General features: G+C 45.9%; 1 protein-coding gene across 4 annotated transcripts in view; it reads right to left on the bottom strand.

Annotated features, from left to right (window-relative positions):
• The window catches only part of zmiz1a (zinc finger, MIZ-type containing 1a), a 93067-nt gene extending 67240 nt beyond the window's left edge, over window positions 1-25827 (bottom strand). The window contains exons 1-2 of one of the 4 annotated variants that reach the window (XM_031839289.1): window positions 25499-25827; window positions 2234-2365 (exon numbers count right to left, since the gene is read on the bottom strand). The gene's annotated coding sequence lies outside the window, so the exon portion shown is untranslated. The remainder of the gene's footprint in view (window positions 1-2233; window positions 2366-25498) is intronic. The other 3 variants (XM_031839317.1, XM_031839349.1, XM_031839296.1) reach the window with 3 other exon arrangements.
• Between the last annotated feature and the right edge of the window lie 1295 nt (window positions 25828-27122).

The following is a 27122-nucleotide window of genomic DNA, read 5'->3' on the forward strand; positions in this document are numbered from 1 at the left end:
CAGACAACACACCAAAAAAACGCTTAGACTACATCAACTACGTCACTAATTTGCTCTTTTCACTCGCAACGATATGCGGCAATACAACGCCTGTATCAAATGATCTGCGCTATATAAAACGAGTGACAAGAGAGTGGGTTAGATGTAATGTTCTCTTAACCTCTGTGCTCCTCAGCACCAGATTGTGTCTGGGCAGGCTTTACGTCATTGTTCTCCCCGCTCACGCTACAACACACGGCCGGTGATTTACAACTTATCTTGCCCGGGTCCAGACCTTTAGTCCGCCCACTCCACCAAGTTGACAATTCTGTCTGATATCAGGCAACAATTTATCTACTCTGGAGAGCATTTCTTTTTAAAGCTCAGTTTTGGGTTTAAAAACTGCCAGCTGTATACATGCTATTTTGTGAAATGTAGTTTGGAGGATTTCATACACCGATAGCATCACCACAGCACTAGAGAGATGTACTGTACGTGAATACGGTTTGGAGAGGCAGAATACTGAGCTCATCTTCAACTTTCATTATCAGCAATTTCTACCAGAACTGGAAACTTGCAGGAGAAAACACGAGCAGCCCGAGCTGACCAATCACAGCTCTTGTAATCTCCACAGCGTACGTTTTTGAGGAGGCGCACGTCAACTACAGTTTAGCTACGACTACGTGCATAGAATCAACAAATAAGCCCTATCCCTTGAAAGTGAAACTGTAAATTTCACCTTCAGTACGGACACGACACACGAAAGGAACCCACCCAACCATTACACACTCTCACAAACACACACACACACACATACATACATACATGCTTCCTCTCTCCTACATCTCAACTCCATCGCCCCACAACAGCCACAGTGTTCAGTGTCAACAGTGGTCACACTATGTGGCGCAAACATTAAAAATGCATCCAATTAAAGCTGCCGGGGAAAAATACTTCTTTGTAAACTGCAACAGTCTGTAACATGTTTGCAGCGGTGATAGGCTTTCTAAAGAAATTAAGCCAGAGGAGCACTATATTACTCATCCTGGCGGGCTGTCTGGCCAAATTCAGCCTCAATTGCACAGTTGTTTGATCAACTGTTGGCGCGCTGTGTATGTGTTAAAGCAAGAGAGAAGATACGAGTCCGTGGATACCAGGCGAGCTGAATGCAGTACGACAGCAGCAGAGAAACGTGGCAAAACTCGTCTTCCTATACTTTCATGTGTCTGCAGTCGAGCGCTGTCACATTGTACAGCTCTGTTCTGTCAGCTGGCAGCGTCTCTCTTTCTTTCTCTGTGCTTCGCTTGTCACTCTGCCGATGGTCGGGCGCGCGCCTACTCGGGAGCGTATGTGCGGTAAAGTCGTCGCTTTCTGTGCTCTGACGTCCGTGTGCTTATTGCTTTGGCTGATCCCTGCTAGTCGCGCACGTGTGTGTGTGTGCGTGCAGTGTCTGTCTGTCATATACGTGCACATGTGTGTGTGTGTGTGTTTGTGTGTGAGGCAGATGTTCCCCGGGCGGTGCCATTGCTCAGTGTTCTCACACACATGCACACACAGCGCACTAAGGAAGATTAACCAGCCCTTTATTTATTTATTTGCTTCCTAGATCTGCCCCCACCCACCCTACAAACCACCCCCTAATCCCCGGTAGCATAGAACACAGGAGGAAAAGGCAAAAAAGAGGGTGCCCAACTGGAGCTATGTGGCAGAGTTTTGCAGCCTGTAGTTAATGCAGGCTTGAGATTGGGTTTAGAAAAGTCTTCAGTCAAGTGGTTCCATAGAAATGCACTAAATCTACACTTGAATTAACTTTTTGTCACTAGAAATCTGAAACAAATGAATCCTTTTTCCGTATTACCCAGTCCTGCATCTGCTCACTGCAAAAAAATAATTTTGAGGGCGGGGAATAAATTTTTCTTGAATCACAGCACCATGGTTTTCTCCTATTCTCCCAGTATTGACACTGGCCACAGGCTTCTCGGCGGGGACTGGCTGGGTTTTTTAGACAGAGCCAAACAAGATCCTGCACAGTGCCTCATAAACAGCAGCTGCAGACTGCTCAGTTCCCAGTTCCTCCCCGGCCGCCAGCCCAGGAGGGTCCAATCAAAACCAGCCACATTACTCCCTCGGTCCGCCTCTGCGTGCCAAGTCTGCTCCGTGTCGGGGATGAAAAAAAAAAAGAAAGAAAAGCCAGGACTAACCCAAAGAGCGTGCACAATCACCGAGCTGTGGGTCAAAAGAAAAATCAGTTTACCTGCGTGAACTTTGACCTTGGTGGTACTGCCGCTGTGGTGGCCGCCCCCTCCCCCACCCCGCCCTTCATGTATTCCTCACGCACGGTCCTTTCGCTGACCCCCCCCCCTCCCGTCCCTCCTTAAGCGGTGATCTGAGGGGAAGGAAGGCAGAAGAAAAAAAGGCTGTTACATTTCTTTTAATGGAATGCCGGGGAGAACCTGGTTCAGACAGAGGACAAATGTATCACAGAGAAAACACGCCCCTGGTGTTGAAAAATGTATGCAGGAAGCCATGAGGGAGTTTGCTATACTGCCCCATTTACTCTACCTCCTAACCCTGCCGGAGAGCCAATGAACCATTGAACAACTGCACCACCTATCACAGTGTAGCCTGTATACTGCAGCAGTCCTGTATACCCCCCCCCCCCCCCCCCCCCCCCCCATCCACCCGCGACCCCACCCCCCAGTGCACAGGAACAATGTCCTTCCTAAAGGTTATCAGCAGCCTGGCGCTTGGTCAGCCCTCATCCTGAGTCCATTACACACACAGCGGCTAGATTCACTGCCTTAATACACCTCTCTTAGTCTCTCCTCACTGCTTCGCTGCACCTTTTACAGGCTGATACAAATCCAGCAAAGGCCCAGAACACACATGCACAGGTTTTGGGATTAGTCTACCAGCACATTGCTATTCTGTCTCCAGACATCCACCATGCACATCAATGCTACTGGTGTAAGTCTCATGATGAAAACTGATCCCTCTATCCTCCCTTTGCAAGACGTTTTAGCCATGCTAGCAGCATTTGTGCTATCGTCAGGTCAAAAATCGAATTTGTCTAACAGCATAGCCGTCAACCTCAGTTGTACATTGTGTTTAAGGCTAATAAGCAAATGCTGCTTAGTTTAGCATGCCAACAGGCTTAACTGAGATGGTAAACCGGGTTAATATCAGTGTGTTAGCATCGTCACTGTGAGCCTCTCAGCATGCTGATGGTAGCATTTAGCCTAAAGCCGCTGCTGTGCCTAAGTACATTGTTACACAGCCTCTAGCGTGGCTGCAGACTCCTATTTTAGGAAAGAAACATTTTTACATTAAACATACTTGAAATATATAAGTTTATAATGTATGAATACATGTAAATTACTGGGGAACATATTTTGCAGCTAAAGAAGTTTCCTTCAGGAGTTGGTGGAGACCAAAAACGGAGCTAAAAGTATGTAAAACTTTGCAGGTGGCACAAATATGTTCGCCACAACAACTTATAGAGTGATAATATGTCAACGGTGTCTTTACAGCTTGTAGCCCAAATAATAACAGCATTTATTAAACTCTCCTTTTCGGCTCAGCAGCTCCTATTCTGTCCCTTCTATTAATGCAATAATATTACTGCAAGTTCCTTCCTTTTGTATTTATTTTCTTCCTCCACTTACGTGGCTAACTAACTCTAGCAGACGCACTGTATACTGACTGCTACGATATTGCTAACCTAGCAACATTAAGGCTAGCACCCAGAATACAACACTCCCTTAAAGCAACAGGCGCACTCACGCACTCTCACTAACACGAGGCACACCGCCAGCATTTGAACGATTCTAAGAGAAAAGTAAAATTGATATTTAAAAAATAAAAACTACAATCTATCAAATATCTATACTACCATTCATTTTATTTCAGCTGGAACTCAACTCTTTTCTCTAACAGGTTTATCCATTTCAGTCTTTATCTACAGCATCTTTATGTGCCCTCAGAAGACACACCACTCTCTTTTCTCTTCCTTTGTTTCAACACTTACAATCTCCACCACTGGTGTAAACAAGCTTCCTCTGCTTCAGGCTGCCCTCGTGGCCATTTTCCAAGAGGTACAGTATATTATATCTTGGCACTTTTCAGCAGAGTCGAGGAAATTTGGGACACAGTGGGACACAGCCATTTACATAAAAATATGGGAAAGTAGAAGAGATTTGATGTCCGGAATTTTGGAGGGAACTATAAAGTCTTTGTCCGGCTACACTTTGGGTGCAGTTTATCTTTTGAAAATGCCATGCTCGATTAAAATCAAGGTAATAATATGTCACGCTGTGTGGAACTCCACATGGCAGGAGTTTGTCAAAGTTACGATAAAAGGGGTTCACAATAATAGTTTAAAATAAAAATAAAAAAGTGGCAAATATATTTTCTTCTCAAGGCTAAATCTGGAATATATCCTATTGATTTTTAGAACAATACATTGATGGTTTAAACAGGAAGGGCGTATGAATGGAATGGGGCCCCCCATACATCTTAGCACCTGCTCGTTCATTTAATCCACGAGGAGAGGGGAGCATACTGGAGAACATACTGTGGGAAGAGGGGGTTGATTTTGGACTGGGGCCAAAAAGATGAGGACAGGGCGGAGGAGAAGCCCATAAATACGCGGGGAGGCGAGTAGGTGTCGCAGACAAATGTGATTTACAGGGTCTACGTCCCGTACGGTGCAGACAGGTAAGCCTATTAGGTTGATACTAGCCAGCTATAACATGCACCAATGGACCCTCTTAAAAATGCCTGTGCAGCCGCTGTGTAAAGGTTATGGGTTTAAGAGAAAGATTAGAATATCACATTGTTAAGTTGGCCTACATTCAATTCGGAAAATTAAATTATTATATTAAAACTGATTTTGAAATTGGATTTATTTGTTCCAGTACATATTTTTTAGCAAGCATACAAGAGAGCGATGTTTAGCTGCCGTAAGGTCGGTAAAAACAACATCTTTTCACTACGGCAGAGAACTGGAGCAAAACAGGGCAAATATTTCTTCTCATAGTCTGAAATGACATCAGGCTTCAAAGCCAGAGAGAGAGAGAGAGAGAGAGAGAGAGAGAACTAAATACTAAGACGGCAGTGCATGTCTGCACATCTGAAACTGCTGGGGAGCAATCACTGAAGAATGCGAACGTTTGTGAGAAACTAAGCGCACTAGAACATCGAGCGGAGATCTGCAATCGAGTTTCACTTGTAATATCGCACGAGAGACACGAGACTACGGGGAAAATTGCAACCACTTGAGCGGCACACTACAGATGGTGTTGAGAGCAACACGGCACAAAGCAATGTGTTCCTTAATAATGTGGTGAATATTGCAGTGAAAATCTGAGTGCTTCGTACCGGCTTTTGCAGACTCCAGCGTTTTTTTTTTTTTTTTCTCCTGTCAGAAGTGTGAACTCTTTCATCCCGGATATAAGAGGCTGCGGTAAAATCCTCAAAGAAACTAATCATGTTAAATGAGGTTTGTGTCTGTATCCATGACTTCTGAGTGTTTCTGTGTGTGTGTGGGAGGGGGGGGGGGGGGGTACTAAAAACTCCTGTCACCTTTGAATCTAAACTCTGTGTCAACTCTCCACTCAAGCCACTTGCCTCCTGTTTCATAACCGCGCTTGGTATTACTCCCTTAACACTTCAATCCTGGGTAATCGTATCTGATGCTGTGGCTGTTCATTGGCGGAGATAAACCAATTTTCTGCACAAAGCCCTTTAAAGTGATTCAAATGCTGGATATGACAAAGCCCAAGTTTTCCTGTTGAAAGCCCTTAACACCACAACGTTTACTTTAGCTTCCTGGGGGGAATCCTAGTCTCAAGCGGCTGCTCGACTCATACAGACACTCAGACGAGGACATACTCACACACACACACACGCACACACACACACACCTTATCTTCCAAGGCTGAGGAAGCAGAGGAGCTATAAAAGCCAACCTCATCTCCTTAAAACAGGCAGGGCTGTCCCTGGGCAACTTAACACAACTCATCAACTGTTAAACCAGAGAGAGAGGCAGAGCAGTAAAAAAATCGACCCCCCCCCCCCCCCCCCCCCCCCAACACGGCAGACAGCAGTCATTGATGTCAGGCGGAAGAGGAAAGTGCGGGAATTCGCAGCAGCGTCTAGAGAGGTAAGGAGAGGCGAACAAGAGGCAGGGAAGGAAGGAAGGAAGGAAGGAGAAAGTCCATGTTAAGCTAAAAGCGGTAAGCTAATATGTGGAATTGATTACCTCTATGCAAATAGAAGAACTCTAAAGACCAGAGAATGCAATTTAAAGCAGCGGAGTCTCTGAAATCGATTGGTGCCGTGAGTGAGAGAAGCCCTAGCCACGATGAAACACTTTACTGTGAGCTGTCAGATACTTATCAGGAGGAAATTAGCAGAGGAATAGCATTTTCCCAAAACAAACAGGTCAAGTGTTTCTCCTCCTCTCCTCCTCTGATATCATCATTTGTTATTTCCTCCTGTTTAAATGCCAACGCCGAGGAGACAAGAGGCTGCGTTTCATTCAAACAGATCATTTGTAATAAAAAAATTTTAAAAACACATGCAGGCGGGCCCCCCCCCCGCCAAACCCCCCCCCCCCCCCCCTCCCCGAGTCTGCCAGCGGCCCGCACGTAACACTCTGACGCAAGTCCGTCCTGAATCTCAGAGCCAGATCTCACCAAAACAATATTTGCGTATTTTTGGCCTGCAGTGTGTGTTCCCAGTTAAAAAAAAAAAGAGGAGAAAAACAAACAAAAAAGAAAGAAAGAAAGAAAGAAAACGCTCATGGAACGGAGCACAAAGAGATGTCGACGCAGGCAGCAGCCCACACAAGACAGCCTTGTTGGAGAGGGAAGAGGGCGGCTCGGCGTCAACATCAACACCGGCTCTGCAGTCATCGCTCAGCAGGTAATTATGATAACAACGTGTTCCCTTGGCAGCTTCTCTCTGATTTAGTTTCCAAGCACTTACCCTTCCTAAAACCTCCTCCCGATAACATCTGATATGATTACAAAGTCAAGATCCTTTTCAAGGAGCGCCCACTTATGTGCCTCTAATTTGTGTATAGTAACTCTCCCTCTTGTGACTGCTCAACGATGCTGCTCATCTCATTGTGTCCGCTTAGTTAAAATGTTGCGCTGGTTCAGATTTTCGGGAAAATGCCACGACATAAATGAACCTCGCCTACCCAGCACCATCTGGTATCGAGCGCTCCACCGCCTGCTATTACCTTCAATTGTAAACACAGCCGTGCCACATGGGGGGAAATACATCATTTCATTGTGTCTGTTATCATCCAGCGTTAACAGTGGGAGCTTGGCCCCGAGTGGAGTCGGCGTAGTTGACCCTGTGATTACCTCCGCGATGAGGCATTTCTTTTCTTGGCCGTCATCGCAGCCGACCCCCTTAAAACAGCCAGCGCTGCTCGACAACCTCAGCGGCAACAAGGCTAGGCTGTTGACATACTGGAGACATTTAAGATAATCCCGGAGATGTCTCCGTGTTTTCCAAGATTACATCTTCAAAGGGAGGGGGAGCGCGCGGCCGGCAGCCTCTACTTGAAAGGGAGAGAGAGAGAGAGAGAGATGTGGAGGGCTCTTGTTCTGAAGGGGGAGGGGGGGGAGTGGAATAGCTCAAGAATGCAATCATGGTTTTGGAGTGGAAGAAGGCCTGTCGTGGCTAGCTAAAGCTGGCGGGCGGTGGAGCGGAGTCAGACCGGAGAGAAAACACACCTGTTGGACGGGACAAAACAGAAGGGAGGTAAAGAAAGGAGTCTCACCTGGGTGACCCGACAAAAGGCTGTAAATCACACAGTTCATCTGTGGGCCCAGCCCTGCCTTCCATAATGCTGGCTATACGCTGTCACGCTGAGACACACACACCACATCACAGAATGAGTGGTGTCAGCCTACAGTACCGATACTTTGTGGATATATCATTTTCTTAAGAAAAGTCTTTCAATGAATGTCTTTTTTTTTTTTGGGCCACAGAAAACAGATTGTTTCCAAAATACCTTTAAGGGCTTCCTTAAAAGTGCATGAACTTCTGAAAATCTGTGCTTTCTGGGAACTCTTGTTGTCACATGACAGGGAGAGACACATGGCAGGACTATCAGAATACATTTCCACAAAAATGGCACGCGACACGTGTTCTCTCTGTGATGCTTATTCTGTGTTAAATATAGCCAATCACACAATATAGATATAGTTAATTGACATTGACCTCTCTGGCAGTACTCCTAATTTAAGTGTTTCTATTGTTTGTCATTACAGTGCAGATGCCAAACTTTTAGAAAGAAAAATGAAATGCACGCTATATGCAGGTGTGGAGAGACAGATTTTGAGACAGATTTTCAGGTCTGTCAACAACAGTGTGGACTTTGATCCCAAAGTGATCTTTGGGATCAAAATGTGACAACGTGTGTGACGATGAGTTAAGAGTTATTAATCCCCGAGGGAAGATCTGTCCTCTGCATGTGACACACCCTGACTATTTAGGACTTCCTGTCCCGATCATGACTTAACGCCGCAGAGCCTCCGGGGCGATCCTCTCCCACAGTGATGCCCTTTACGTACTGCATCATCACAAAGCATTTTTTTTCCCAGACACTCGCATGGCATCCGTGAGCTGCTGCAGCTACTTTTAAATGATACATCCGTTAGAGATGCTTAATGGAATTTGACACACACAAATTGCTCGGGAAGTATTGAATAAAAGCACGAAATTATGACTCATATCTGCAACAAATGTCAGCAGTGACGTCCTCTGTGGCCGCGAGCATCTCTTAATGACTCATGGAAGTGTTCGCTACCGTGGCTCTGACGGACATGGAAATCACTCAGCAGCCTTTCAATGCAGCTGACCGGGACTGCAAGAACATTGGTGTTAATTATAGGAAGTGAGTATTTTTGACTCGGAACATGGAGGAGGACACAGTAATAATAGCATATTTCTACTACAGCAAGCGGCAGGAAAAACTTCCTTTCTGCTCAGTCCACCGGCTCGGGAACATCATCACTGAGTCAACGAGTGAGGTCTGTCTGTCCCAGACAAAGAGGCACAAGTCACACAACCACCAGGAGGATATATGTTTGAGCGGATGAAGAAGAGATGGAGGAAAACCAATATGTCATGAACGGGAGGCCGGGAACTGAGGAGACGAACCGGTTCAATCATAATCGAGTCCCACTGAAAGGAAGTTACTTTAGAACGAGCGCCAACAAACAGCAGACAAAGCAGCATTAGGTACAGCGTGGTTCCTCTGAGCGAGCTCTGCGGTGGGCCCCTCCTCCGTCCCTCCAGCCTCACTGGCCACGGTTGAAAAATGAATGCAGCAAACTGACAACACTTAGGGCCTCCCTCTCACTCTCTCCCCTCCCCATGTACCAAACAGGATCAATTACCAAAGCAGGGCTCCACTCAGTAGCGCTAAAGAAACAAGAGGCACTCTCCATCACAACTGTGTGTGTGTGTGTGTGTGCACGCGCAAGTGTGTGTGGGGTTCAGGCATGCTTATGATGAGCAGAGAGAGGAGGAGGAGGTGGTAATAGTCTGTTTGCTTCTCTCTAATGACAGCGGCAGAGTGGATTAGTGAGCCTCCTAACCCATCAGCATCACTCCTCCCATTAAGTGACAGAGCATGTAAATAACCAGTTGTGGCCAGTAGCAGGAGGAAAGAAAAGAGGGAGACCGGGAGGCTTACAAACCAGCAACGTCTAAACGTGCGTTTTATGAGAGTGCGCATGTGTGTGTGTGTGTGTGAGCCTTCATTTGTATTCAGGTGCAGACTTCGAAGGAGTTCCATTTCTACAACATCAGCCAAGTTATTCAAATGCAGCACATCTGACTGGAGAGGATAACATAAAGAAAGGCATCAGCAGAAATGGCAGCAGGCAGTAATCCCCCGGCCAGGCCACTTGTGTGTTTGTCGCGCAGACACAGCGCTGTCAGTGGCAGCAGCACCCACACAGGCCTTATCAGTGGCAGCCATGGGACTCTTCTAATAACCCTGCTGATGCTCTGCGCTGCGAGGACAGACAGGGAGACGGACAAACGGACAGACAGGTTTCACTTCCCGCTTAAAGAAAGAGGGCCTGAGCGGCAGATATCTGCCTGTGGCTACTAGTGTGTGTGTGTGTGTGTGTGTGTGTGTACAGACTCTAGGTGCTCATTTATTCATTTTGTAGCATTTAATGTTCAGACAGCTTCATACATGCTGTCACTTTCATCTCAATGCACTTCAGTGTTGACCAGACCATCTATTAACCCCCCTCCACACACACACACACACACACTTTGCATTGATGACAGCGTTGTCTAAACTCGAGCATGCTGGCGCTGCAGCCTCCAGTAGCAGCGCATCTGACTCCGGCATCATTATCACCATTCAAAAAGGTCAAGCGCAGTGCTTCCAGCCTCTTCTTTGTGATTTATGCCTTTTGTGCTATTACCTCTGCTCGCATTAATCTCCATCTGTAAATCTAATCACACCGCCTCGCCATCGCGGTGGCTCCGGGTGCTCTCAGGAAACAAGCCGCGGCCGACGGGAAGACAGCTCATGTAAATACGCGGCTGTTGACACGAGACGGGCAGCGCGCGGTCGCCCCGCTGCGGTGACGCGACATGTCAATCAGGGGGACAGATAAGAACCGCCATCACTTTATTGTTGCTTCTTTTTTGATTTATCTCCCGTCTTTACATCCTTTCATCTCCTGATATGCAGCTTCATATCTCCAGGAGCATTTGAACTCAGCTCATCTATAAGAGACTGAGGTTGTTTGCTACTGAAAGGGGACGAAAGAAATGCACACGCAGCGCTGCTGGACTCAATTTGTAGTCAATGAATAACTTGAATATTGACACCGGTAAATGAGGGTGTCACTCGGACCGGCATTGTCAAATGAAAACGCTTCCAGGCATTTTTTTTTTTTTCTGCGCTCATGTGAGCCAATAATCATTTACCTCAGAAAGGCCCCACAACCAATCGAAGCGTCATGAAAACCTCCACTCTCGCGTGCCTCGAAAGCAGCCTCGGAAGCACTTTGAGCAGAGTGGTCAGACGCCACAACTGTATAATCACTTAATCGAGGGGGGGGGGGGTCTCCTGTGTGGGAAGTATACAGCGGTGCTTTGTGAGAGAACTCCCTTCAGCAAGGGCTGATTTGGAAACCTCGGCCTGTCAAGCTCGTCTCGATGCAGCTCAAAAATCGGCACTCGGCTGCTGCACTCACACGACTCTCCAGCATCACTGCAGATATCCACTCAGTCCCTCAAACATGTGCCGCGTGAGAGGGACTTCAGCATGGACACGGGCTGAATCATTCCCGCTATTGAATTAGATAGCGTGTGTCTCAAGATGGGCGTAGAGGAGCACCTGAGGCTGCAGGGAAGATGGAGTGTACATGTTGTATTAAAGTGTGGTTGTAAGTCACAGTGCTTGCCTATCTAACCTTAAACGTAGCCAAGCTATTTCTGTTCTGGACTTATTTTCATTTGATTATTAAAACATAAACGTATGATAATATCAATGGGAATTGAAGCCGTTCCTTTGATAACAACAGCTAACAAACAAGCTGATGCTGATTGTCGCAATCTGTTGCAAGCGTCACCTTTAAAAATGCACAACGTGCGAGCCCCCCCCCCCCCCCCGGACGAGGAGAGCTTTAAGAAATCAATACAAAGCCCTGATTCCTTTTGACAGATATCATCAACTCAAGATTCCAAGATGGTGTCTTGATATTTTTATGTGCCACCAAAAATGCAAGGAGAGAGCTTTTAATAATTGATGGTGCTGGAGCAGGGAGATTTTTAACCGCTCTCCTCCTGTTATCAATCATTAATGGAGTTTCCATCAAAAACACTTCAACCCCTCAAGTATCAAATCTCTCTTGAAGGTGGAGGGCCCACATTCAAACATCCCACTTAATCAAAGGGGCACACAATGTGCTCTCCCCTCCTCTCATTTTTCCCCTGCCGCAAATTAGGATAATAACGGCGCAAATTGCAAAATTGTTCACGGCGTAAGTGTAAAAGTAGGCATTTTAGCGGAGGTCTTCTTGTGAGTGGTGAGGGTTAATGGGAAAATTCTGAATGTTTAAATCACAGGGTTGGGGGCGGCGTCTTTACTCTCGTTCTCTCTCTGCCTTGTATATGCAGAGCTGGCTAAAGCTCCATCTCTCCATCTGGCTCTCCGCTCTGCTCCGTAGAGCTGCGAGGCCTGCCTGGTCAAAGTCATACAGGACGCGATGTGCATCAGCGACACTCACAAAGAGCCTTTACACTGACGTTACCCTTTAAAAACAAACCACAAGGTTACACACTGTGCTGCATGGGCACGTGGAGCTGCACAAACACACACACACACACACACACACACCAGAGTCAACTAGAGTTTACTGACTTTAAGGGATCAGCCAGCATCCTTCTACCTCGTAGTCCACCACCCAGCTGGGGTTACATTGTGTAAAATGTACCGCTTGTATCACTGCAGCATCTGCTCCGACAGTCCCACAGCCTTAGACGCCCCGTGCACGTCATACACACACACACACACACACACCAGACGACATGAGGGCGGCAGCTAAGTGATAGCAGAAATGATAGAGTATTCCTAATTACCCACCAAGATGGTTTTGACATTGTTCTGTGTGCCAGTGATCAGTGTCGTGGCGCAGCGCCAGCGCCGTCTCGGCCCCGTTTGATTTGTAGCTTGCAGCTGAGTAGCGGGTGGTTCACCCGGAGAGCTGCAGTGTGTACTCTCTTTCACTTTCTCTCCCTCCATTCCTCCTTCAGCAACCCCCACACTCACACTGTCCTGTTTCGCTGGCCCGACCTTGCCTGTCATCGGTACAAAACACCTTTTCCAGGCTGCTGCATAACATGCGCAGACAGGAGTTGTGGTGCAGAAGTCAGCGGGATGCATCTAGATTTAGGACTTTTATATAAACATGGATAGAGACATGCTGCTTACATACAGGGCTGGAATGATCCGTCGCTTAATGGGCCGACCGAAAGGTTTTGACAAGACACTTTCATGATCAAGTAATTAACACGCAACATGACTAAAGAGTTATTTGAGGCTGTGAGGCACAGCAGTGCTCTGAGCTAAATGCTAATGTCAGCAGGCTGACAATGCTAATATGCTGAAGTTTAGCATGTTTGATTACCAGGTTTACCGGCTTAGTTTAGCACGCTAGCATGCCAACATTTTGCGATTTAGCACACAAAGGGGCTGATGGGAATGTCATTAGTTTTGCAGATGTTGGTCATAAACCACAGTATAACAAATTGAAACCTGATGATGACGATAGAGGAGATCATCAAAGATATTGCAATTCATCCTGAAGACACGAGAGCATCTGTACAACATTTCCGGGAAATTCATCCCATAGTTGTTGAAATATTACAATCTGGACCAAAGTGCTGGACCGTCCGACTGTCATCCCTAAAAATGGAAAACATTTGCTGGTTCCAACCTCTCAAATATGATAATTTACTGGTTTTCATATCGTTAACATACGAGATATTTTGTTTTGGGCAAAACATGTAACTTAAAGACATGACTCTGGGAAATTGCAATGAGCATTTTTCACCTTTATTCCTACATTTATTTAGATGAAATGATTATTCTATTCATCAAAAGTCAACAGAATAATTGCTAATTGGAGCCGGTAAGAACCTATAGAAGCTATAAAGGTGTATTTGTGGGAGATACTATGTAGTCACTGGTGTAATGAAATACATTATGACAGCGCGAAATAAGATATATCAAGAAGAATGGGGTGTTATTGAGAACAACGCTATTAAAGAGTGATGAATACAGTGTGAGCACAGTGTGAGCCCTGGCTGTGGTACTGTAAGTGAACAGAATTCATGCACAGAGCCAGCCAGCTAATATTTACTTAATGAGCGTTATCTGAAATTTGCAGCGTTCAGTTTTTATAATATCTTTAAAGTGTACTTTGGCCGCGGGTTTGTATGGTCATATGAGCTGTTCTAATCTTAAACCAGCGCAGCAGTGCTACTGAAGGGCTACACAGTGAATACGTACAGTATATTAACTCGGAGTATAACCTCTTTGTTATGACCTATATGTAAACACCTATTTTCACTGCTGTTTGCACTTGAGAGAGCATTTACATTCAGAGCGTGATGGGCTTGGGCTCCTGCCAACTAAGTGTCACAGGTCAATTATCTTTGAAAAGATAACAGCTGTGTCTGTCATTTATCTAATCTGGGGCCTGATTTCCATCTCATGGATTTATACTAAGTAAACAAGATGTTAAGATATTGGTTTTGAAAGGGAAAGGCGTCCTAAAGGGGACTAATCTGCTCATTACACACGCTTGCCTTTTACTTTGTGACTCTGCTGACTCACTTGAGATGAGCTGAATCAAAGCAGATTCAGAGTCAGTGACTCAGGAGCTTTGTAAAATATTCCTAAGGCTTTGAGGTAATCAAATGGGTCAACTGCTTTATCTTAAAGGACCATGCCGGTGGTTTTGTAGCATGGTTTAAGACCCCTGAATCGCTGCCCAGATCTGGGATTCCTTTCAGCGATTGAAAGGTGTTGTGCTCATTAACTGCAGCAAACAACGAAGCCAATCAGAGCTTTGATTTGAGAATGGGGATGTACTCTTTCTGTGCCACAGGTAGAAAAATAGTGACTAGTCCGATTATAAGGCTAGAAGTTTTGCATGTTGAGCCCCTGAACTACAAACTCCTGAAGATTATCCACCAACCATTTTTAAAAGCACACCACATATTTAAAGTTACTGTGAGGAACTTTTAACTGGTTATGAAACAGTCTCAATTCAAAACTGATGCCTCTGTATGGCCTACATAGGTAACTGAGACCATCAACAAGAAGATTGGCTTTCTAATCTGGTGATCTGATATACGACCGCTTCTGTCCACGGGGACCGCAAAAATTACTCGTAGTAGCTTTAAGATGGACGTTGTGGCCTTTAAGCCTTTTTTGTCAAAGTTGCTGTACAACTGACCCTCTGCTAAGTCCCGCCCTTCACCGCAGACTGGCCAATCACAGTGTAGCTTTGGCCAGCTCTGACCAGAATCCGACAACTATCCCGCTATGCTTCATCGTTTCTCATGCAAAAGTTTCAGATTTTTCTTAACTTTCAGGAAGTAATCGCGGTTAAACATTGTGTAACAGTGATACTCGTTACCAGGAGAGGTTGGAAGGAAATACACGTTTCTAAAATGTTGCGTTTCTACGTAAAGACCTGAGGAGCTAACGTTAGCAGAGTACGTTAGCGCATCATTAAACTAGCGTCAGCACTTATAAGCTACGCTAGCTACTGAAGGAAGGTACACTGAATGTACACACATGAATGTAATTTTATTCAGTGAGTGAAGTTTGTAACAGTGTGGGCCCCATGGTAGCAGCGGGGGGGGGGGGGGTTCGCGAAGGGTCAGTTGTGTGGTATCTTGGTTGCAAACTGAAACTATTCTCAAAACTCTTTAACATCTGAGAGCTGACGTGTCGAATGCTGAGATGCTTTGCACGGACAAGCTGTGTTGCCCGACAGTCAATTCAGAATGGCCAGTGAGCATGTGATTTTAGTTGTTTCCTGCTTTCAAAAAAGTTGGTCTCGAGTCTCAGATTTTGTGGAATCTTCAATACACCAGGATGAGTTATTACTCTCTGCTGTCAACTGCATCAGCATGTTCAGATAACATAACTTAAGGGCAACATAAAACTGCGTGTCGTGTGATGAATTAGCTCTCAAACAAGTTCCGAGTCTCTCCTACTTAAAAGTTAATTGTTTTCTGACGTGAACAGAAACTAATGGCATTCTAGATGGTAGGATACCCATCTGAAAACGTTAGAAGATATATGAAAATACAGCGCATTTGATTTGTAACTAATATGTTACAACATGCAAAAACACCCTCTCAAACACTTCCCCCTGAGCATTTACCAGTCTTGTCACTTGGCTTGAACTCGCCTGTTTTGAGGCAAAAGCTGCCACTGCAACACAAATAAATGTCAAAACACCGAGCGGGATCAATACACTGCCATTAATCTCTCGAGAAGGTATGCGACGCATCAAACTTGGCAGACGCCCGTGTATGTCAATCACGCGGTTACACTCTTTCTAACACAACCGAACAGCCGCAATTAACACCCTTTATTCCTCCTGTCATTGGTTTTGTCATTAATGGCGCTGCCCCCAGGCACAAAGATCCAGTTTAACTGTCAGAATCCTCCTTTCAGATCATCTGCACATCATTGCGGCTGATGAACAGCCTGATAAAACCGACGTTTCGCTCTGCTCTCTGCACCTACGAGTGCGAGAAAGAGCTTCATCAGGACAAACATGGGACACTGCCAGCCCCAATGTGAGTTTTAATGACAGAGATGGAGAAACGGAGAAACACAGGAAGACCAAAAACACAAGAGAGGGCGCTCTCGGATCGTCTCCCACGGTATATCTGGACGGGCGGGCTGCTACTCTTCGTGACCCCGATGCTTCGAGCCACAGATCAGATCAGGGACACGGTGCAGCAGATGTCTTCCCTGGCGCTCTGTTGCAGTCATGAGTGCTGCTGGCACACACGCCAAAGAACGGGGGGGGGGGGGGGGGGCAGCAAAAGGGGCGAGAACAGGGTGGGCACAGAGGAGAAGATGGACGGCGTGAAATAGGAGGGCGGCGGGGAGATGTTTGCACTCGGTAAATCAGACGTCCCGCCGCGCAGACTTCATCAGCTGGACGTGATCCGCGCTGTCGTGTTTGGTCAGAAAGTGACACTACAAGTTTAGACATACCTCAAGCTGTGACTCTCTTCCTGACTGACCTGGTGGTGTTTCCACACAGAACTCAACATATGACCTCTTCCACTCTTCTTTTGGTTTGGGGGGAAACACCCAAAAAAAAAAAAAAAAGAGGATGAGAAGAGAGCTAATTATAGCCTCCTAGCAGGATGGCCAGAAACAAACTTGATTATCATCATCGTCAAGAAGGCACAAAGGAAACCTGCCGCCTCCCCTCTTCCACCACAATCCAATAGAGAGGCTTTTAGCCTTCGTAATGATTTACAAAGTGACAAGTCAAACAGATTTACTGTGACAGCCTGAAAGGGACCAGCACGAACACCATCATTGCTCACGTGACCAGACCTCCGAGCCCTTCTCCTGTTCCCCTTTCCTCTGCCACTTCCCCCCCCTATTTCAGGGGACAGCGAAGAATGAGGCTGGCTCAATAGGGCGGGCAACAAGGCTATTCAATTCCACCCCCACCTCGTTCAACACGAGCCCCCTTCACACGAGAGAGGGAAAAGCTCTGCTTTGTGGAAGTTAGTTACTTAAAGCGACAGCCCACCAGATAAGGATCTGGTCACGGAAAACTTGTGGCGCGGAAGTAAACGGAGATACCTTTGTACAATTCTAACACTATTACCCGAGGTTTATCAAACTTAATGAGCCGTGAATGTGAAGGGAAATCAGAGCGGCTGACAACATTTTCGGCAGCAGCCTTGGCCCCTCCAGTGGCCATGAAACACTATTAAAAACACGTATTAATCTGCAAAGGAGGATCATTAAAAACACTATTACTTTTTAAATAAAGAAAGTGCTTTTTCTGTTGTGTTTTTTCATCCATATTCATAAGAAGGTATTTTTATGTGCCCTGAGTGACAGGCTCTACATTTGACTTTCATTTCCGTAGCCCCGAAATATTTAAGTAAATTTATGTTTGAGTAGCATCAGTCCCTCCAGGCCTGAGACGCACGCAGTCACCATTCCCCCCCCCTTCACTTTTTTTTCTGGAAGGTGAAAAACACCTTGGCTGTTTGGAGCTTTGAAAACAGAGCCACTCTTTAAACCATCAGAGCTGGCAGCAGAGAGATGTGTGCGGAGAATTCTCAAGGAGCAGAGACCCTCGGGCTACGCAGATTCAGTTTCCCCCTTTCTGGCTTCCAAAAACAAAGGAATTCCAGAGAAAATCAGGGCAGGACCTCAGCCCGAGCCACCACTGCTGCTACTACCCCCACCTCGTCTCTCTTTCTCTCACACACACACACACACACACACACACACACACACACACACACACACACACACACACACACACACACACACCCAGCCAGCACAGCAAAGGTGCTTTCATTCAACTATCAATAAGACACACCTCCTCTCTTGTTATACAATCATGTTGATTTGACATCCGGGGGGGGGGGGTTCTCCATTCAGACTGAAGCCACACATATTGAGTAACAGCCCCCCCCCCCCCACACCAAATATGAGTCAGACATGAAACGTGTGTCCACTCAGAGTCCACCGGGGAGCCAAGTTAAGGTTACAGGATGGCCGTGAAAGCAATATGGCCGAGATGTGTACTAACTGTGTACTAACTGCACTGTATGCTGCTACTGTATGTACGTGATGGGTAGTTGTTGGGATAGGAGCAGACACGGAGGAGCTCAAAACAGGTTCCATTACTTCTCTCTACTGAATCTATTACTTTGAAAATTGACTCAATTGACTAATTTTCAAAAGAAAAGTTACAAAAGTTAAAGTTACAACAAAAGTTAAAGAAAAATGTTTAAATTTTACCTAATTATTTTAACGTAAACTTTCTCATTGAGTGTTAAAAGTATTTCACACATTGAGGTTTATGTTTTCAATTAAAACAAGACTAAGAGACCAAAGCCATGCTAGCTGCACGTTGAGCTAAATGCTAACGTCAGCATGCTAACATGCTCACAATTACACTATGTTTATACCATGTTTGCCATCTTACTTTAGCATGTTAACATGCTAACGTTAGCACTTAACACAAAGTGCAGCTGCGGCTGATAGGAATATAATTAGTTTTGATGGTATTTGGTCATAAACCAAAGTATTTTGACCTGATGTTTGGCGCTTCATGAAAAGTCAGGGAATCACCAAAGGGATTATAATTTAACCTGAGGGGGGCTTCAACGTGTGCAGCTAATTTTAATGGCAAACCACCAACAGTTGTTAGGACATTTAAGTCAAAACCAAAAAAGGTCAACCTCATGGTAGCTTGAGAAGAAAAGCCAGAAGAGCACCAAAGTCTTTGGGGGTTCATCATCCGGGAACTATGAAGTCTGTACACTATTTCATGGCAATCCATCTCATGAGATCTCATGATCAAAGTGATTCAGCACGATTCAACAAAACATGTCGGGGCGAGTTAAGACATATTTTCTAGACAGACCATCCCTCTTCTTGTCACTAAGACATTAAACAGTTTTTGGAAGTGCAAAAATAAGCAGAGCATCAGATCTGAAATCCACAGCCTCTCCCTCACCTTGTGTTCCTCACTCGTCTCTCATATTTTGGATAATTCTACAAAATGTAAAGAATGCTAGATATACACAAACATCTTCTAAAAAACACAAGTTAAAGTAAATATATGTGGTAATTATAAATACCTAATAAATGAAATGTAATGATCCGTTTTTATACCATTTTAAATGTGTAAAATCTAAAATATCTTTACTTTTTTTCCCCTCTAGTGCACATATTTGAATAGCAACCCAGAATCCTTTAAAAAAAAAAATCATAAAACACAAGGACCCTTGCTGTTTTGTCAATAATGTTTGCCAGATAATTAAAGAGCCCTGGGAGACAATGATAAACATTGTTTAGAGGCTGATCCCTGGCAAGCTCCAAGCAGTGTATCATTGCTGTCTCCGGAATACACACGATTAGCCCACTCTCATTACTGATATGATAAATGGCGTCTTCCACCGCGGCTTTGCTTTGCTGGGAGGACGTTCTTGTAACGGGGAGATTAGGAAAAACAGTGGTGAAACACATTGCCCCTGTAATAGACCGCGGATGGGTTATCTGCGGTGCGATCGCAGATAATGTTTGTGATATTTGCAAAGTCAGGTCCGTGGCCAGTTACAGTACTTTCAACCATACATTATAAATTGCTGAGATTGCCGTTTAATAAAGTGGACTTCCTTATTTGTGTCGCTCCTCATCACCTCCCTATACCACCTCCTGTGAAGTTGATGCTGTGGCTCGGCCCACCAGCCCGTCTCTCATTGCTGTCGGTGTCGCCACACAGAGGTTTCAAATAGGCTGCTTTATCTGAGCCGCCCAGGCGGGAAAATGAAAGGGGTGTCGGTCCTTAGAACCCTGGGAAAGCGTCTGACCAAAGTGTCAAAACTGAGGGGAGGGGCACCGAGCAGACAAACACACTGCACAAAGTAATAGACTTGTTTCTGTCACTAGGAAATGTTGAAAAACTGTAAGTAGGGCAGTGGAGCTCAACATGATATGGCAATATGATTTGAGGGGCTCTTCATAACAACCACAACTTCATTGACAGACAGGAAAATCAACAGCTAGTGTGGGGGCCTTCCTCCCTGCCTTACAACTGAAACCTCACTATCTTTTTTTTAATCATACTCTGCAAACACTAATGAAAGCTTCTATTCAATATCCACCACCTTTCAGCCTTTGCACTCCCGTGCATGTGAACGAATTAGTGTTGTGCGAGTGCAGATATTACACGACTCCCTCTCCGCCTCATAACCGGCATCGCGGGCGAAGAATAAATGCCGTCCCTCTGCATTAGTAAATCCTAGTTCATTTACTTTGTCAGAAAACAAGGAAGTATGCATCCCCGGAGGCCATGTTGGAGACAATTTCGACCGCCTTCAGAGAATCTCTGCCATCACTCTCCGTCTCCCACGCAACCCTCGACCAGAGAATCAACACCGCCGCAACACTCGCGGAGAAAAACAGTGCCGACTAGACAAGAGACTGTTTATAGCACAAATGATATGATAAACAAAGCATGTGGCGTATTATCTTTAGAAAAAAAGATTCACTGCGGGCTACGTAAAACAAATTCACATGGTCTGAACTCCTATTCAGGATGCACTGCTCTTGTTTGAAAAACGTAAACAGGTTTTTTTAAACGTATATTGACTCAACACAGCAGGTACAGCTCTTTTGCCGGACTGGTTTGTCTAATACCTGGCACGGAATCAAACGCTCTGAGGAGCTGCATGAGGCGGGAGCCGGAGCTGGAGCACATGTCCCGAGCCGGGGCTTGTCTGGCGAAATGAACCCACGCGGGACGCAGTGTAAGGTGCGAAGACCTCTCGGAGGTAAGCATGCAGCCGGCTCGCGGGCGTGCGCTCCGGTATCAGGAGGGACGAGGCAAAACACAGCAGATCAGTGGTGAAAACCGTAAACCCACTGACCCAGCATGACGAGGGAGAGGGGACTAATTAGTGACTGTACTTACAACTCAAAAAGGAGAGGCAGAGAGAGAGAGAGACGAGGAGAAAGGAGGGGAAAGCACACTCAACACACACACACAGAGAGAGAGAGAGAGAGCGCAGTTTGAGAATGAGGACAATGAGTTTGTTTAGCTTAAACAAGATTTACAAGCCAAACAGACACACGCCAACGCCACTCACTCAGACACATACTATCTCTTTTTCTCCTCTTTTGCTACCGTTTTCTCTCTCTCGGCCTCGACAACACAGAGCTGAGACAGACTCTGTGAGGATTTCATCAGCAGTAAAAAAAAAAAAAAAAAAGAAGAAGAAGTGAGGGTAATTGCTTGCGATGGTGAGAAGTCTTGAGTGCAGGCGGCAGCGGTGGGCGAATGGATTGATGGATAGAGGGAACATTTTGTTCCTCCTGTGCGGGCTCCCGACTCTCATATTGTGCCCGGTGAGGGGCCGGGGTGTCATTCATGATTCAAGGGCCCCGGCCCGTCTCGACGGATGGGAACGAGACATTGGCCATTGTGACGTCCCCTGCACTTGTTTCTCAAAGAACATCAACTCAAACATGCATGAGGCGGTGACAGGGGTGGACCAGCAACTTCTCTCTTCACTCTCTCTGCACTCCGTTTTGCTCTCTTGTCTCCCAAAAAAAAAAAAAAAAAAAAAAGCACTTAGAGGACTGCGTTATCCCTGATGTTGGGAGCGCTCAAGGTTGAAGTGACGGCTCTTCGGAAGCAGGAGTTAAGTTGATGTTTTGTCTGCATTATACCACTTAAACAGATATCTGTCAACAGCACGATTAGCAAAGACACAGCACGTAATAAGTTCAACGCAAACATGTCGAGAAAGAGTTCTTGAAGAACACCTGAACGCAGCACAGCTACAGTTTTCTACGCTGTTCGCTGCTACTTCTAAGGCTAAATGCCTTGCTCGAGGACTGGTTCACAAAGTCAGGAGTTCACTCCAACCAGCCACAAGCCCAACCACAGTGCAAGGTTTACAGCTTGAAGGACGGCGGTGACAGGCATGTGGCATTGAGGTCTTCTTAGCACCTCACGTTGACCCACTTTTGTCTCTCTGTACCAAACTGATGTCATCACAGTCCCGTCAGTCACATCTGCTGGTGTGCTTCATTTTCTCTTTATTAGTTACACTGCAATTACCAGACTTTAACTTGAGCTTTCAGTTAGAATTGCAACAAGGTTTAGGAAGTAGTTAAGTGTCTGAAAACTCAGCTCAAACTGAGCATTTCAGGCTGTAACTCCCTCTAAGCCTATATTCTGATAAATCAGTCTGCAAAATGCTCTGAGGCAACACAAGTTGTTCCTTATTAAAAGACCAAAATAGGCACCTTGAAAACAAAAGGCTCAGTCTCGATGAAAAAGTGCCGCCAAGTGGCACCACAAGTGAGACAGAAAGAAAGAGAGAGAGAGACAGAGACAGAAACAAAAGGCCGACTTCTGCTCGGGACATGAGTGGGTGGGTTCTCGGTTTGACGGCGAGACACCGGCCTACGAAGAATCTATGTCAAGTGAACCGGCAGCAAGTATTTCACAGCACTCCTCGAAACAATACCACCGGCTAGATGAAATGTCAGGCTGTCAAAACATTGATTAGCGTTCCCTGGGTTTGCAGCACTTAGCGGGCTGCAGCTGTGCCGCACACATGGTAAACAGCAGCAAAAAGGCGGTGCGACTTGGTAAATCGCTGAGTAACAAAAAAAAAAAAAGCTAATTACTCAGACACGAGCAATTAGTCGTTTTTCCTGTAGATACTTCTAATCAGTATTAGTTCGGCAGCTTCACAGAAGTGCAAAGATAGGGAGCGATGAGCACTCGCTACTGTAGTTGCTCTCTGTGAGCGATCACCCCGAGAGCTTTGGAGAATAGCCGCAGGCGTTTTTAAAACTGATATTTGAATTTCAATATTTTACGACCATGTTGGCTAACACTGAAGAGTAATCTCTCCATTTGCTCTCACTGTTTGGTTTAGGGAACAAACACGCCGTTGAACCTAAACATACATCTTCTTCCTCATGTTGAGCTGCAACTTGTAGCGCTGCCAGTGCCATGTGTCGTCTTTTCTGTGTCTGTTTTTACGAAGTATAGCCGTGTTCCCCCCGGCACATTTCCGGTATCATTACGCCGCAGAGGGCCCGGACAATCCCGTCTCTCAGTGTGCATGTTTGCGTTTGCGCCCACCCGGCACTTTTCTTAAACAGTCTAAATTTGATTTCAATGTGAGTGTACTGGAGCCTTTAGCCTTGTTTAGGGAATCAGACACTCTTCTGTCTTGTCTCACAGCCTGGCTGGCTGGCTGCAGAGAGGCCCCAGGAGGGACAACAGAAGGAAAGAAAACTCTCTCTCTCTCTCACACACACACACACACACACACACACACACACACACATAACCACACACTTCCAAGTTTCAAACAGTTGCAGATGGCATTAATTTCTTGACCTCTTTCTTTCACAATTCATCAGGTAAACCAGTCTGAGCGAGCGTGCCTCCTCTTTATGCTTTACTGAGATGACTTAATGCTGCTTTGGTTCGTCAGAAGAAAAAAAAAAAAAAACAGAAAGTCAAACAGCACTAATTAATGTGCTGCGGCTGACAAGTGTTGCTGCTGAAACAATTTTCATTACATCACCGATTTAAATTACCAAGGAGGGGAGACCCTGGAGGGTGCACCCATCCAAAAATCTGTTTACGCGCTCTCTTAGACCGGCATACAGGGGAGTGGACACAATAACATGAACACCTGCAATCCAATGCAATACTCCCGGAACAAATACTGACTGTAGTAAACCTAAAAATGTGTTTTAAGCTGGGAATGTGTCAGAATTCTTAGGAAACGGGGCTTTTAGGTGCTTTACGCCTCGTGACAGCAGGCCTACATCCGCTTGTCATCTGACCTGCATTATGATAACAGGATAGCAGCACAGTCAGTGAGATATGGTTGGTCACAGATAGCAGAAAAAAAAGCTCCACAACAGCAGCAGCAGCAGCAACTGATTTGCTCCCAATCACAGTTCCCTTTAACTTCAGCACCTCACTAAGAAGGATAAAGGCTCTATTTTCCCCAAAAGTTGAGCTGTCCTGTGGCAGGGTGCACGGCTATGACAGAGCGACGGCCTCCTCCTCCTCCTCCTCCATGCCCCCCCACCGCCCCTCTACGCTGCGCTCTGCCCCGGCTGGCCTCACGTCCAGATGGGTGGAATTTTTACGGGGAGGGTCCGCCAAAACTTGAGGCTGAAGGCTGCGCTGAGTCAAGCAGCTCATCCACACTCTCCTGCAGTAGGGACTGAAAACATGTGGTACTGCTGCTGGCCTCCATCAGGGATTCAGATAGCTCCATGTCAAGGAGGAGAAACCATGTGTGTGGACTCATGGGGGGGGTAGTGAAGGTTGCAGTCCATGCAAATGAATGAAAAGAGGGAACACTGAGATTACAGTCACACCTGAGCTTTGTCCAATACAAATATTCACAGTGCATGCAATCAATCGTGAGCGTAAACCATGTCTGGGGCTCACTAGAGAGCCCACTTGAGCCCCGCTGAGGGCCCCCTGAGGGTCCCAATGACCTCACATTTGGGAGCCACTGATCTTTTGAATGATCGCTGAGAGGATCCAATCAAACGAAATCAGTATTGTCAGCGTGCAGGTCGAGGTAGTACATGATGCATTACATGGTGCTTTAACACCAGCACACATAACAGAGCAACGGAAGGACGCGCGACTGCTAATTGCATTACAACAGGTAGCCGATAATATCCTTGAAGGAAGCCAACAAGCCCACTCACACTACTCACTGTTAGCTCAGTGGCATGCTCTCTCAGTTTAGCATCATGCGATCCATCAGCTGATCCACCGAGACGAGACATTCACCCACACACACAACTGAGTTACTAGCACATTCCTATCTAGTGTCCACAGAAAGAAATGCATGCACCTATCGTGAAATAATCCTGCAGACATTCGCTCACCGGCGCAACTGGTTTTACACACGGCAGAAACAAGCGATGTAGCGGCGCACACACGCCTGGATGTAACGCGGCGGTGGACGCGCTCCGCTGCCGCTCACGCAAACCCAGAATCTGCCGCCCCCCCTTTTGAGTTCATCAGCGGCTACGGGAAGGTTTTCTAGGAGGTCACCCTATTGTTAGCAGGTAGTATCCGCAAAAAAAAACCCGCACACACATTCAAACCTCGCTTTGCAACAAACACAATACATAATAACCAGGCACGAAACTTACTCTGAGCTCGGACCTCAGTGGCAAAATCCGCGTATTGTTTCTCCAAAACCTCGTGTTTACGGTGCTCCTCTCTCTCTCTCCCTCTCTCGCGCTCCCTCCACTTCACAAAAGACGACGCGAGAGCCCCGGAGACGGTGTGAGTGACTGACTGAATCAACTACCGTAGAGCACGGCAAGTTGAAGTGTCAGATTACACTGGCTATTCAGTTACCAGAGAGAGAGTGGGAGCCGTGCTCGGCGGTCGGTAAGAAAATGCGACCTAGATTTTCCGCGGAAGAACACCGAGTGTAAAGGTGTAAGTACACTCTTAATGGGCCGCCAAAACAGCACGTTTCACACTGGAGCGGACTGCAGCTCGGGGCTCTGGCTATTGTCTGGTTCTGTGTCGCTTCAATACAATACAGCCTTGTGTAATCAAAGCAGTGAGGTTACCCGTTAGTTAATTCAACAATGTTTTCTATTGGTTAATAAAACAAACACTTTAGTAAAATATGTTTAGAAAACATGTTTACGGTAAAAGCCTTTGTACACATTTTACAACAACAATAATACGATATTCGTAATAATAAAGAGCTGCAAAAAAAGTATGTTAATAATATCAGAAAATAGTGAAAACTGAGAACAATTAATCGATTAAAAAAATGGTTTTCTGTCAATCATCTAATCAATTAGATACGCTCTAAATAACAATAATAATAGTATAATAATATTATTATTATCATTACTAAAAGTAATAGTAATAATTCTTACTAAAAGTAATAACAATGGTAATAATGGTAGGCAATGCGGTTATGTTATGAGTATCATTATTAGCATAATTCCATCATTGAAAAAGTATTGATCGCAGTAAGTAGTTTTATTAATCTGTAAAAGTCGTTTTGCCCTCACTTGATTTACACCTCACCTCCCCCGTGTGTGTGTTTGTGTGCGTGTGTGTGTGTGTGTTTGTGTGTGTATGCGTGGGTGTGAACCTTTGCGACCTGCGCCCCGCTCCAGCAGGTCAGCAGGCGTGGCTCCATGTTTTGCGGACGGCCGGTCTCCAGTGGAAGAATAACAAAGACGTGTTTGAGAGCAGCGGCAGGCTGGGCTGAGCGGTGACGTCAAGGAACAATGTCTCCCCTCCCGACACGCACAGCACGCGCACGCACAGCACAGCACACAAGCTCTTCGCTCTCTTCCTAGTCAGGCAAGGCTGAACTGCCCAGAGGGAGGGCCGCTCAGCTCGCAGTGCATCAGATAAAATCACTCACTACTCATGCTGTGCCTGCACACAGGATTTGTACAGTGTTTATTTGTTTTCTTTGCAGGAAAAAATCATAAAAAGAACAATGGGGGGGATCAGTTACTGCAACTAAACCGTCATACAAATAGAAACACAACAAAAGCAGGCACAGTGTGTGTGCACTTTACAAACACCTTATTTCCTGTGGCTGATAAATTTAGATACTGAGATGATCAATGGAGGTGACGAGATCAGGTCTGCTGAAAAGGTAATTCACAATTTCCCTTCACATAATGTCATCAGTCCATGGGGGTCAAATTCCTGTCAGCTGATCCCATGGCACGGACTCCTCTGTGTTCTGAAGGGAAGGAAGGGGCTGCCGTCCTCTTCGGCTTCCTGGCT

This window comes from Anarrhichthys ocellatus, unplaced genomic scaffold (assembly GCF_004355925.1).
Source record: "Anarrhichthys ocellatus isolate YVR2014 unplaced genomic scaffold, GSC_Weel_1.0 scaffold3, whole genome shotgun sequence".
In the NCBI taxonomy this organism is placed as follows: Eukaryota; Metazoa; Chordata; class Actinopteri; order Perciformes; family Anarhichadidae; genus Anarrhichthys; species Anarrhichthys ocellatus.